Raw genomic sequence first — 14,779 nt, 5'->3', positions numbered from 1 at the left:
ACAAAATTTGACATTCTTACATTTGAAAATGTCATACCAAACCAATGATGGATAAGTACATTAGCATATTAGGTGATTTTAGGTCAACATGCATATCTCACGTTGGCGTTATCGGTTATTCGATCCCTAGCTACTACTCCAAGACTTGGCAACTTGGTGTAACTTGTACAATCTACATGCTAATTGTTACACATAAAGAAAACAACATATAGATTTTTATCATAAGAGGAGGATGGATTAGAATAAGGGCTTATTCTGATTGACTGAACTGAACTGAACTGAACTTATTGGAAGTGAACTGAACTGAACTGAATATTTTATGAGAGAAGGAAATTAAAAACTAAACTGAACTGAACTAAACTTATTAGAACAGAACTGAACAGAAAATAATCTGAAGAAAACAGGCTCTAAGTTCATAGACTTCTTACGGAATAAGAAAGTTTCATCCAATATGATTCATCCAGTATTTCAATCTCTTAAACATGCTTCATAACTTTATTTAAACTACTCCGTATTACAATAGTTAACATCTGTTTTAATAAATAATTAATTACCTTTTACATGGGATTAACTACTATGTATTATATATGTATGTAAATGTTACATATATAATAATTCCAATTATCTTATTTGACTAATGTTTTGCAATTGGCCAATATCGAAAGAGTTGGCTGTATTTGGCTGTCAATGCTCCATGTGCAGGCGGATCTTGGGCCAAAAAGTTAGGCGGGCCAAAGTTTGACCCCTCAACCTTTTACATAAAAATAACAATATTTAACCACTATGTCAAAACATTTTATTTGTAATTATTAGACAACTCAAATATACTTAAGTGGGGTCGGGCCCTTACCTGCGCTAACCAAGATCCGCCCTTACATGTATGTGCTAATATAAAAGACACGTTTGTTTTGAACACAAAGTCGTCTTTTAATTTGGTCATCGCAATCAATATCATACGAGTAAATTGTGAATCGTCATACTGTGTTTTATATATGTGATGAAAATTCAAAGAGAAAAGAAAATACATCCTGTTTGGGTCCAATTTAGTCCAATTGGGCCTGGTCACTGAATGATCCAATTAAAAGCCCAAGGTTAAGGTTCAACTCTCCAAATGTGCTAAAGTCAAAAATCAACATCCTCAAAGCCATGTCAAGGTCAGTCAACGGCCCAATCAGCTTGGCCCAGCCCAACTGACTTCCGGGCCCAATCCGCCTCCTTCATTAGCCAAGGTATAAAAGCCAACAATTTGGTCAATTCTTGGTAAGACAATAAAGCCTCAAGCAACTAAACTCTTGCACAGCTTTCTCTCTCTAATATACTGACTTAAGCATCGGAGGGGCCTTCCTCGGCGTCCCCCCCGAGGCTAGTTTACGTGTATTTGTTGTGCAGGAAACCCTCGGCTCCTGCGTTGTTCGGACCGAGACCAAGTTCCCTCAAGATAAAAGGATCTTCCGAGATTCGATTGTTTTCATCCGAAACAATTTGGCGCCGTCTGTGGGGAACGCTACTAAATTTCGCGTCAGTCATCAAACACTCCGGCAGTCGCCATGACTAAGAGTGGAAAGAGTTCCAAGAAGGCTAAGAAGGGAGGAGGCCAGATTACGGTGAGGGAACGCCAGCCGGTTTATCCCTCCCCGGAGCAAGCCTCTTCCGAATCGGAGGCCCCCATTTCTCCGGAAAGGGAAGCCTCAAGAGGTCCTAGCCTCCAGGAGGAGAACACCTCGCACCACACTCGGCAGCCGGGGCCATCCCCGAGACCGAGTGGCTCAGGTGCGAGGAACTCCCCGCCGCGCCATAGCGTGCAATCCAGGTCACATCCGCGGGAGACTCCTCCCTCCGGACCCTCCACCGAGGAAGTGGCCAGAGCAGTGGCCATCTGCATGGAGTTCCTTAAAGCTCAAGGGGCTCCAATCCAGATGCCTGATGATCACCAGCCGAGAAACCTGAAAAGGAGGATCGGTCAGGATGATGGTGGACAAGTTCCACCACATAGACAGCTCGGCCAGAGGTGGCGAGGGGACACCCGAAACTCCAGTAAGGAGAGGAGGAGGAACCCTCAACCCTCTGACCACTCTGAAGCTCAGAATTCCATGGGGCCCTCCAAGGACCCGGAATTCGCCCGCCGAAGCGTTCACGAACGCTTGGGTTCGAGGGAGGTGAGTGTGCATAGCCGCCTCACCTTCCCAGAGGATACCGGACCCCACCCAACCTTGTCTCAGCCGGGGACGAAAACCACTTCCACCTCTGAGAGAGGAGGGAGCGAGGTCCCTGAGGCTGGGTACAAGGGGAAGGCGGTCATGGTTCCATCGAACTCGCCCTTCCAGAAGTGGATTCTGGAAGAGCATGTGCCAACGGTCAAAATCCCGGCACATATTACTTACGATGGTACCTCAGATCCTAAGGATCACATTGCCTCTTACGAGGGGCACATGTATCTGAACCCGAGGTCTGAGGCTACCTGGTGTAAATACTTTCCTACGACCCTCAAAGGTGTTGCCCAATCCTGGATCACCAAAGGGCTCAAGGAAGGCTCCATAACCGGTTGGAACGACCTCTCCAACAAGTTCAAGAGCAAATTCTCTACGGCCAACCGCCGAGAGAAGACCACTGCAGAGCTAATGAGTCTGCAGCAGGCGGAGGACGAGAGCCTCCGCGACTATCTGACTCGCTTCAGCAACGAGTCATCCGGAATCACAAGCCTGGATCAAGGCCTGGCCGTGTTCGCGCTACGGAACGGCCTCCAAGCTGGAAAGTTCCTGGACTTCATGGTCATGCATCCCCCGCAGACCCTGGAGGAAGCCTTGGAAGCATCGGATAGGTTCATCCGAGCCGAGGAGTGGAACAGATCCAGGTCTCAGTCTCGTCCGAGAATTGAGAAGCCGAAAGGGCAGCAGCCCGAAGTCTCGGCGCAGAGGAAAGGGAAGGCTAAGGCCTCAGAACCGTCCTCTGCTGCCGAGCCGAAGAAGGAAAGACACTTTCCCTACACGGGAAGGTACGATTCATACACTCCACTCTCCCTTCCCCGTGCTAAGATTTTCAGCACGACGAAGGACGAGGGGAGATTCAAAAAACCTCGTCCGTTGCCTCCCTGGCATCAGACGAGGGGAAAGGACCAGTGGTGCGAGTTCCATGACTCACCCGGACATCGCACCGAGGACTGCGTCCAGCTGAAGGACCAGATTGAGGATCTGGTCCGCAAGGGGTACCTGAGCCAATACCTCGCGGACAGGCGCGAGGAGAAAAAAGCTGAAAAAGATTCTCGGCAGGACCTCAACTTCGCTCGGAAGAAGGATAAGGGACCTCAGGGCAAGGAGTCCCTCGACATCCTGGTTATTTCCGGGGGAATCTCGCGAGGCACAGCCAAACGCCAACTGAGGGGTCTAACCCATCAGATTCATCAGGCTGAGCTTCGGCAGTCCCAGTCACCGGCGCCGAACATCCTGTTCACAGCCGAAGACTGTGAGGGGGTGGTATACCCCCACGATGACCCACTAGTAATCATTCTGGGCATCGCCAACCGCAACGTCTGGCGGACCCTCGTCGACGGCGGTAGCGGGGCGAACATCCTCTTCCGAGGAGCGTTCGACCAGCTGAGGATGGGAGCCGAGCACCTGGCCCCCGCACCCTACCCGGTGTCTGGATTCAACGGCTCTTCATCGTATCCTGACGGGAAGATTACACTTCCTGTCACCATCGGCGAAGGCCGAGCAGCTAGGAATATCATGGCCGAATTTTTGGTCGTAGATGCTCCATCTGCATACAACGTGATCATGGGGAGACCCCTCATTCACGGCATTCAAGGAGTCGTCTCCACGTATCATCAAATCATGATATACGTTTCAGACGAGGGACGCTCCGAGAAAATAAAGGGCAGTCAAAAAGAAGCCCGCCGATGCAATCACCTCAAGCCATCCACGTCTCGCCGAGGCGACCGTGGCGATGGGGAGGAAAAGCACCGGGACCGAAACGCCAAAAAGCCGAGAGGCTCAGACGTTTCGGCTAATGAAGCCCCAGACAACGAGAAATCTGATGGGGGCCAAAAGGCTGACTCCGCCTCAGAGCCGAACGACTCTGATGGCCAGCCGCGGTCAGGAAAGTCTGCTAATATTGATAGCAGGCCGGAATTCGAGGAATCCAACTCTAAGAGCATGGAGACGGATGACCTGACCGAGTCAATAGAACTGACCGTAGGAGATCCGAACAGATGTGTTAGCATCGGGTCGTCACTGGAGCCAAACACCCGTGCGGCACTCGTCCAACTCCTACGGGCCAGTGGAGACGTGTTCGCCTTCTCAGCCGCAGAAATGCCCGGGATTGATCCGGACTTCGTCTCCCATAGGCTTAATGTCGACCCCTCCAGTCGACCCATTAAGCAGAAAAAGCGGAACTACTCCGCCGAAAAGAACCAGAACATCGCAGCTGAGGTCGATAAGCTCCTAGATGCTGGGTTCATTGAACCCTGTCAGTATCCGGAGTGGCTGGCCAATGTTGTAATGGTTCAGAAGGCAAATGGTAACTGGAGGATGTGCGTTGACTTCACGGACCTGAATAGGGCATGTCCCAAGGACTCCTATCCGCTGCCGAGGATCGACCAACTGGTCGACTCGACAAGCGGGCATGCTCTGCTCAGTTTCATGGACGCATTCTCGGGATACCATCAGATCTTCATGCACCCCGAGGACCGAGCTAAAACAGCGTTCATAACAAGTTCCGGGTTGTACAATTACAGAATGATGCCCTTCGGATTGAAAAATGCGGGGGCAACATATCAGAGGTTGGTTGATCAGGTTTTCGCCGAGCAAAAAGGCCGAAACATGGAGGTTTATGTTGACGACTCAATCGTCAAAAGCATAAAAGAAAAAGATCATGTCACGGACCTAGCCGAAACCTTCGCCACCCTCAGAAAATACAAAATGAAGCTGAATCCGAAGAAATGTGTCTTCGGCGTGAAGTCAGGCAAGTTCCTCGGCTTCATGGTCAGCAAGAGGGGGATTGATGCAAACCCCGCCAAAGTACAAGCTGCTTTAGACCTCCCCGAGCCGAAGACAAAAAGGGATATTCAGCGTCTAGCCGGGAGAATGGCTGCCTTGTCCAGGTTCATCTCACGAGCCTCAGACAAAGGGCTCCCTTTCTTCAAGGCGCTGAAGCTCCAAAATTCAAAAGGCATTGAATGGGGAGACGAACAAAAGTCGGCCTTTCAGCAGCTCCGTGAACACCTGGCTCAACTCCCAACACTGGCAAGGCCAGTCGTAGGAGACATCCTATACTTATACGTGGCGGTCAGTCCAGCCACGGTAAGCGCGGTGCTGCTAAGGGAAGAAGAAAAAGTTCAACAGCCGATCTATTTCGTCAGCCACACCCTGACGGATGCCGAGACGCGCTACCCATTGTTAGAAAAAGTGGCTTATGCAGTGGTGGTGGCTGCTCGGAAGTTGCGACCCTATTTTGATTCTCATCAAATAGCGGTTCTAACTGATCAGCCGTTAGAGAAAGTCCTCGGCAAGGTTGAAAAATCCGGTAGACTAGCAAAGTGGGCTTTCGAGCTCACCGAGTTCAGTATCGGTTATCAGCCGAGAACAGCCATCAAGGCGCAAGCCTTGGCAGACTTCTTGGCCGAGTGCTCCTATCAGGAGACTCTGGATGCAAGGAGGAAAATCTGGACCGTCTTCACGGATGGGTCCTCCACCGTGAACGGTTCGGGGGCAGGGGTCGTCATCACCTCTCCCGAAGGCAAAACCTTCGAGTATGCACTAAAATTTTCATTCAAAGCCTCTAACAACGAGGCCGAATATGAAGCAGCCATTGCGGGCTTAGACCTGTGCATATCGTTGGAAGCCGAGCATGTCTACCTCAAGACAGATTCTCAGCTGGTCGCCAATCAGATCCGGGGGGAGTATGAGGCTAAAGAGCCTTCAATGGCAGCTTACCTCACAAGGATCAAATCGACAATTGCGAAGCTGAGATCTTTCGAAGTAGAGCTGATCCCAAGGGGTCAAAATGCTCAAGCGGACGCACTCTCCAAACTTGCAAGCTCAACTCTGACTGAGTTAAGCCGTTCTGTCTATGTGGAGGTGCGCCGAGAAAAGAGTGTAGCCGAAGCAATATCAATCTGCTGCGCTGCACTCGAGCCGAGCTGGATGGATGACATCCTGGCTTATAAACTCAGGGACGAGCTCCCCGAGGATAGGAATTCGGCCTCCAAGATAAAGCGGATCAGTTCACGATTCCTCGTCTTCGGCGGCCAACTCCTCAGAAAATCCTTCTCCGCTCCATTATTGAAATGCGTGGGTCCAGCGGATGCCGACTATATTCTCCGAGAGATTCACCTCGGCATCTGCGGAAACCACATAGGAGGGAGAACCTTAGCCCACAAAGCTCTCAGGGCAGGGTATTTTTGGCCTACAATGATCTCGGATGCAAAGAACATGGTCAGAAAATGCGAGAAATGCCAAAAATTTGCACCGGTAATCCATCGGCCATGCCTAGATCTCCAGCCAATTCTTAATCCTCTTCCATTTGCACAATGGGGGTTGGATATTCTGGGACCCTTTCCCGAGGCCCCATACAAAAGAAAGTGGCTGATAGTCGGAATCGACTATTTCAGCAAATGGATTGAAGCGGAAGCTGCTTCAAGCATATCTGAGCAAACTGTCAGACAGTTCATCTGGCAGAACATAATAACTCGGTTCGGCATCCCAAAAGTTTTTGTGTTCGACCACGGCAGACAGTTTGACAACCTGCCCTTGCGCCGATACACTGATCAATTCGGGATAAAATTGGCTTACTCCGCGGTTTGCCACCCTCAGAGTAATGGCCAAGCCGAAGCCGCAAATAAACAGATCCTTAACGCTCTCAGAAAAAGAGTAGAGGATCAAAAGTCCAAGTGGGTAGAGGAACTTCCGGGAACCCTCTGGTCACTCCGGACAACCGAGAAGGAGGCAACGGGGCATTCACCTTTTCAGCTGGTGTATGGATCCGAAGCAGTGCTTCCAGTGGAAGTGGGCTCAGAAAGCCTACGAGTGAATCTCTTCTCAGCCGAGGAAAATGAGCAGCTCATGAAAGAGTCCCTCGACTTCCTTGACGAGATTAGAGATCTAGCCCGAGAAAGGATGGCTGCACACAAGCTCAGAATGAGCAAGTCCTACAACCGAAGAGTCTATCAACGACCTCTCAGAGTTGGGGATTTAGTTCTGAGGAATGCTGCAGCTGTTCAAAAAAGTCGCATTCATGGCAAACTCTCAGCATCTTGGGAGGGACCTTATGAAATTTATCAAGAGCTTCAGCCCGGTACCTTCAGACTCAAACAAATGGATGGCACCGAGCTGAAAAACCATTGGAATGCCGATGTGCTCAAAAAATACTATGTGTAAATCCTTCGGATAGTACAATCTATGTAAGTACACTGATTTTGTTTATAAAAAGGCCATCGGGCCAGTATTCATTCAGATTGCGTGTATTCTTTAAGTCTTTATGCTTTCTACGGTTTTTCAAAAATTCAAGGTTTCATTCGGCGCTGTCCGGGGTATTGCATAATGATGCCTTGTACCTCGGCAAGCCGTAAAACCTGCCAAAAAAGGATACAAGCCCGAAGTATTGCATAGTGATGCCTTGTACTTCGGAGAAGCTGTTCCTTTGGGCAAAAAGGCCATAGACTTATCCGAAACATAGCCTAAAAAATAGGAACTGATAAAGCCCCGAAGTATTGCATAGTGATGCCTTGTACTTCGGATGAATCAGTTCCGGGTGGTAGTTGCAACTCTGAAGTATTGCATGATGATGCCTCGTACTTCAGATAAACTGCTGCCCCGGCATGGTGTTTCGGATAGTTGTTCCCTTGGATGAATTGAAGAAAGTGTCACAAGAGTACCATCTCTAGAGTGAAAACTCTCAGGTGGGAAATCAGTACTTTAAAAACAGATGTAGAAAATAAAGCAAAGTGTTCAAAGATCCTCGGCTTAGCCGAGAAAAATTATCAGCCATTCCAGAATTCAGAAGACCTCATCTTCAGATTTCTGGGGGGGCAGAGGGAAATAGAGAAATGGCACAACTGATCTAATACCCTTCAGCTCAGCCAGCCAAAGTTTGATACTTATGTCAGTTTTTTCACAAGTTGAAAACATCCGAGTACAAACGGCAAAAAGAAGTCTCAGCAGAAATGATTCTCGCTAGCCGAAGTTCTGCACTTAGCAAATATTTGAAAGATCATTCAAAGAAAGCAGTAAAGTGCGAAGACTGGTAAAGCGAAGAGAAAAAAATACACGAGAAAGCTGAGAAAGTGAACTTCTTTGAAATAAAAATGTTGAATTACAAAAATAGTCGGCAGCCGCCCACAAGCGGAAAGTAACAGCTGCCGAAATACGTACAGGCAAAATAAAAATATAATAAGCTGTTGTACGATAAGGCAAGCTGAAGCAAAAAAAAAAACAAAAGGCAAAAACTCAGAAAGCGGCAAGTCTAAAGTTAAGCACATGATGAACCGCAAGATTCTGAAGACGACTGCCCGAGTTCCTATGCTTCAGCCGGAGGATCAGACTGATCAGCGTTGAGTCCCCTGGTGGCCTCAGCCCCAGCAGCAGAAGAGGCGGGCTTTGCACTTTGCCGAGCCTCCCTTTCCCTCTGCTCAGCTTCCAACTCCAGTCTTTCAGCTTCCTCTTCGGCTTCCTCAGCCTTAAGAATTTCAGCTTCAGCTGGAGTTGCATACTTCATGTGAGGGTCTTCGGGATTCTGGACCCACTCAGCACATTTAGACCAGTCCAGCTTCGGCTCAGCATGAAGGCAGAGTCTTCGGCATACTCGGAATCCGTTTCTGAAACCCATCTCATATTCCTCTTGGGTGTAAACACGGACTTTGAGTAAAGCCTCAGCATCAGCCAACTTCTTCTGGGTCTCCTCCAAGTCCTCCTTGGATTTCTTCAGCTGTTCAGCGACTTTGGAGGAGGACCCCTTCAGCTCATTCAGCTCTTGCTGAATTTGGAAAGCCTTTGTCTGAGCTTGGGCCACTTCAACTTTCTGGATCAGCAGTTGATCCTCAGCCTCTTGGAATTTAGCTCTTTGAGCTTCAGCAGCAGCAGCAGCCTCTGAGAGTTGGACGTCTTTGGCCAAGAGCAACTCTTCAGCAGCCAAATGTGCTAAAGTCAAAAATCAACATCCTCAAAGCCATGTCAAGGTCAGTCAACGGCCCAATCAGCTTGGCCCAGCCCAACTGACTTCCGGGCCCAATCCGCCTCCTTCATTAGCCAAGGTATAAAAGCCAACAATTTGGTCAATTCTTGGTAAGACAATAAAGCCTCAAGCAACTAAACTCTTGCACAGCTTTCTCTCTCTAATATACTGACTTAAGCATCGGAGGGGCCTTCCTCGGCGTCCCCCCCGAGGCTAGTTTACGTGTATTTGTTGTGCAGGAAACCCTCGGCTCCTGCGTCGTTCGGACCGAGACCAAGTTCCCTCAAGATAAAAGGATCTTCCGAGATTCGATTGTTTTCATCCGAAACAATTCGGCTGGCTTCAAGAGCCTCTAGACGCTGCTGCACTTCAGCTTGTGCAGCAGTTCCTTCTTGAATTCGGCTCTCAATAGCAGCCTTGAATTTGGAGACGTCCACTCCCATATGCTCCTGGAGGAATTTTTCCCCTTCCATCAGTGGGGGAAAAACCTCCATCTCCATAGCATCACAGAAGGTTTTCAGAGCTTCGGCAGCTTTTTTACCGTACTCCTCAACCTCCTGCTGCTTCTCTTCAGCTGCTGCTTGCTTCAGCTTAGCAAGCTTAACTTCCTCTTCAGCCACCTTCCTTTCGTGCACAGCAGCGTCTACCCTATCTTGTAGGGTATCAATCAGCTCTACAGTGAGAGTCTGATTGTGCACGAACTGAAAACAGGGGCACAAGTTAAAAAAGTAAAAAATAATAGCTGAAAGGTTGAGTTCAGAAAGAAATCAAGGCAAGGAGAATTACCTGCATCATCAGCAGTTGGTTGGACCTGGCAGGGTCAGGAACTGATCTGCTGGATTCGCCCATCCCAGCAGTGGCCTTCAGCGACCAAATCCTTGCCCTATCTACTTCGGACAGGCCAGCAAAATCGCCGAAGTAGGCTGCAGCACCTTCTCGGTTCTGACCCCATATGAGGTCCCAGATGTGGTCTGGGACTGGAATTCGGGGGGCCGAGAAACCCATTTCTCCAGACTGCAGCGTCTGGAAGGAAGGGAAGGATGACGATGGAGCCTCTTTAGCTTTGGGTGGCTCAACGTCCTCCTCCTTCTCAGAAGAGTCAATTATTGTGACCTCTTCTTCTTCAGGTGTGAGGACGAAGGCCCCAACCTCTCTGGCAATGTCCGCCGTGAAACCCTCAGCACTGGGCATCACGGCGTCTCCATCCTTGTCCTCGGCGGCACTCTCTCGAGCTTCTTCCAGAACCTCTCCCTTAGGTTTGGGAGTTCTCTGATCCACCTCCATCTCGGGGGGTGGCGGAGAGGCCCTTGGGGGTGATTGAGGCGGTGGCCGGGGAACCCTCGGCGATCCATTGCCTTCCTCGGGTTCCCTTATTTCAACGCCGATGGTCATCGGCCTCCGCTGAAAGTCATGCGGGCCGATGATGGCCATTCTTCGGCGCCTCTTCTGAAGCGGCTGCTCGTCCATATCTGAGTCTGAAGACTCTTGTATTTGATCTTCGGGACGAACAGGAGCTTTGCCTTCTCTGTGTCTGTTACTCTCTTCAGACTGTAACAGACAGGGGGGAAGAAGAGTGTGAGTAAAAAAAAAAAAAAAAAAAAAAAAAAAAAAGAAGAAAGACAAAGTTAAGTCTAAAGGCTCACCGAGGTCTTCAGCAAAGCCTCGTCTTCTTCAGCTGCCCTAGCCGCAGCTTCTTCAGCAACTCTGGAGGACCCTTCTCCACCTTCACAAGCTTCAATAACCCGTGCAACCTCTTCGGCTGTACGGGCAGCTTCAGCTTCTTCTTCCAGCAGCTGAAACAAGGGATCCCTCTTCTTCCACCAAGGCTTCTGCCTCTGATACAGAGCAACAGCCTCAATTTGGAAGTGGGAAGAGTCTAGGTGAACCTCTCGGCGCCTTGGTTCAGTGATAGGGGGAGCCCGATCAGTTACGACTCGTTCTCGGTTGACGCCAAGGCGAGCGTAATCAATGCCGACGTTGGTCTCGTCCCGTTCTGAAAAAGAAAAGGGGAGAAGTCAATTCAGTTAGTTCGGCACATCACAAGAAAGCAAAATGAAAGAAGAAAAGAGATAATTAAAAGGCCTCGGCCCCAGCCGAAGAAGATTACCATCCCTAAACTTTCGGCTGAGGCCGACAGCTGCCAGCATATTCTCTTGGAAAACGTAGTGCGTATCGGGGAGCCAAGTCTCCGGGATATGCTGCATTCGGCCGCTGCCTCCCCGGTTCGGCAGCTTGCCGAAGATGTTCTGCTGATTAAGGTTCGGGTCTGGCCCGCTATCTTCGGGAGGACCTAAACTTCCCATATCAGGATCCGGCTCGGCAAGATACCGGGGAGCGCTGAAAACGTAAGGGTGGCTCGGCTCCGTGGGTGCCCTAACCCAAATCCATTGACCTCTCCAGTCCTTGTCTGAAGAGTCGTTCGGCCACATGGTTAGGAACGGGGGCCGAGACTCAATCCGATACCACCCAGAGCCATGGCATCCGTGCCCACTTTGAATGTTTGGCACTAGCCGATGGAGCCTTTTGAAGCAATGCAGGTTCGGCACGTACCTGAAGAATTTGCAGACCCATAAGTACGTCATTACCCTTCGGATGCTGGTGGGGGTCAGCTGGCACAGGGAAATGTTGTAATGGATCAGCAAGTCTCGGACGAATGCGTCCAAAGGGAACCTCAGCCCATACTGAAGCTGTCTCGTGTACACCCCCACATACCCCGGGGGTGGACGATGGATTCTATCGGATGCTGAGGGCATTCGGCACCAATATCCATCAGCTTCAAAAATGCCGTAGTGCAACTCAATTTGCTCGGCAAATCGATATCGATCGGCGTTCTCTACCCACCATGAGTAGGGGCGGTTCTTTATCATGGCCGAAGCTACTTCGGCATCCTCCCACTCTGAAAACCCTGGGAGGATATCCCAAAGGACAGCGGGAACTTCATCATCCCGTCCTGAAGCGCTCACCCCCTCAGCCCTCTGAGGAGGAGCCGAAGAAATGGGAGTCGCCCTAACCCCTTCAGCAGGGTCAGACTCTGTCCTTCGTCCATTCCAGGTCCCAATCCTGTCCCTGGGATCGGGGATTAGCCTTGCTCTTCTTGGAGCACGGGCTCCACCTCTAACTCCCCTCACCATTGACGAATTTCGAAGGAAAAAGTCGAAAAAGGGGAAAGAGTGCAAAGTCGAAGAAAGATGAAATAAAATCAAAGGAATTTACCTTGATCTGAAGCAAAAGCCGCCGATTTACGAATTGGTAGTGACAAGTCTCAGCTTCTAAGCTTAATGCTCGGGGAATTTGCGAAGTTTTGATGCGGGCTCTTGAGCGTTCTTGAGAATTCTGGGTTTGTGTTGATGAATGAGTGGGGAGAGAAGACGCGCCTCTATTTATATCTCCAGAAATGGGAATTCAAGGAGTCTGCGTTTCAATTTCTCTCAAGCACCCCACTAAGTAACCGTTAAACACACGACCTTGCAGTTAAATCGCCCACTACCCGTCCAACTTCCGCAATTATCCACATTAACTGTTGTTATCTCATTAATCATGGGTTAATTACGGTTTAAATTCACATTTTTGGATTAACAAATCATTCACTTCCCTCCTTTTCTGATTAAATCAAACCCGACCCGTCATCCTTCCAAATCGGGTCTGGGGGGCAAGTTGTTTGGGTCCAATTTAGTCCAATTGGGCCTGGTCACTGAATGATCCAATTAAAAGCCCAAGGTTAAGGTTCAACTCTCCAAATGTGCTAAAGTCAAAAATCAACATCCTCAAAGCCATGTCAAGGTCAGTCAACGGCCCAATCAGCTTGGCCCAGCCCAACTGACTTCCGGGCCCAATCCGCCTCCTTCATTAGCCAAGGTATAAAAGCCAACAATTTGGTCAATTCTTGGTAAGACAATAAAGCCTCAAGCAACTAAACTCTTGCACAGCTTTCTCTCTCTAATATACTGACTTAAGCATCGGAGGGGCCTTCCTCGGCGTCCCCCCCGAGGCTAGTTTACGTGTATTTGTTGTGCAGGAAACCCTCGGCTCCTGCGTTGTTCGGACCGAGACCAAGTTCCCTCAAGATAAAAGGATCTTCCGAGATTCGATTGTTTTCATCCGAAACACATCCAATAATTATTCCACTAAAATTTAATTTCATCCATGCATCACATACATAAGTGGTAAAAACAAGGGAGGACATATAGTTTGGCTTGTTAAAGTTTCAAAGAATAACCTAAAGTAGAGTAAAATAAATTACGAGTGAATTTTAAGGAGAAAGTTCCAAAAGCTAGATCCTCAAACTTTATCCATCATCAAAATCATTAATAGTAATTTACATACCTCATTAACTTTCTTAATAAAGAATATATTACATGCATTTCTAGTACTACGTACTAAAAATTGAGAGCTAATTTTTTACTTAGTATGTATCTACCAGGGGCGGACCCATGAAGAAACAATGGGAGACCATTGTCCCCCCACTTTCGGGAAAAAAAAAAAAACAGAGGAAAAAAAATTTTAGGAAAAAAATAAAACTGGAAAAATAGTTATATAAAATTGAGTGTAAGAATAAATAAGAAGTTTGCCTTAGCTAAGTTGGTATTGGGCTAAAAATAATATGTCAAGGGGCCCAATTTCAGGTTTACCAAGATCAGGGTTTGAATCCCCTTTGTAACATCATTCATTTTTTTTTTGAGTGTTTTATTTTAAGTTATTTTGACTTTTACCACCCGCAAAAAACGAAAAAATTGGTATTACCACCTCCATAAAAAAAGTTTTATTTTACGACCACATAAAAAAAAAAAAAATTGGCTTTTACCACCAATCACCTCCAACTAACGGATTTCGTCCATAAATCCGTTAGGGGCGTACCATGTCCACGTGTCACCATATTATTAGGTTTTCTTTTTTTTATTTGTTAATTTATTTATTTTATTACCTAATAATATGGTGACATGTGGACATGATAGGCCCCACTAACGAATTTATGGACAGAATCCGTTAGTTGGCGATGATTGGTGGTAAAAGTCAATTTTCATTTTTTTTTATGTGGTGATAAAATAAAACTTTTTTTTTTATGGAGGTGGTAAAAGCAATTAAGTTGTTTTTTAGAGGTGGTAAAAATAAAAAATTCCTTTATTTTAACCAAACCACTCGACTACTCTCTTATTCCTATTTCCCAACCACGAGGCACGAACCACCACCCACACGACCACGAGTCACGGAGTGCAGCGAGCATTTTCGGCAAATGTTTGCCAAGAAATTAATATCACAAGATAATATGGCATTCGAATCCCCCTTGTAACATCAATCCCTTTTTGGGGGGTGTTTTATTTCAACCATACCACTACTCCTTTATTCCTATTTCCCAACCAAACCCAAATTACTTGTATTGTGTACCCGTTTTTTTTTAAAAAATTAGTTGATGTTAGTTGAATTATCGAAATTGTCCCCCATTATCAAATTTCTAGGTCCGCCACTGGTATCTACACATCATATTTGTGAGCTTCGACACATTTGTGTACGCATGACACATTTGTGCACACATTATACTTCGTAACATAGAAGATAAACTACAACTTTTGTCCATATGAAATAGGACTCTTATAAAGTTATAATAAGACGATTTTATACA

Source organism: Chenopodium quinoa, unplaced genomic scaffold (assembly GCF_001683475.1).
Source record: "Chenopodium quinoa cultivar QQ74 unplaced genomic scaffold, ASM168347v1, whole genome shotgun sequence".
NCBI lineage: Eukaryota > Viridiplantae > Streptophyta > Magnoliopsida > Caryophyllales > Amaranthaceae > Chenopodium > Chenopodium quinoa.
The sequence above is the reverse complement of the archived record's forward strand: the minus strand, read 5'-3'. Positions refer to the sequence as shown.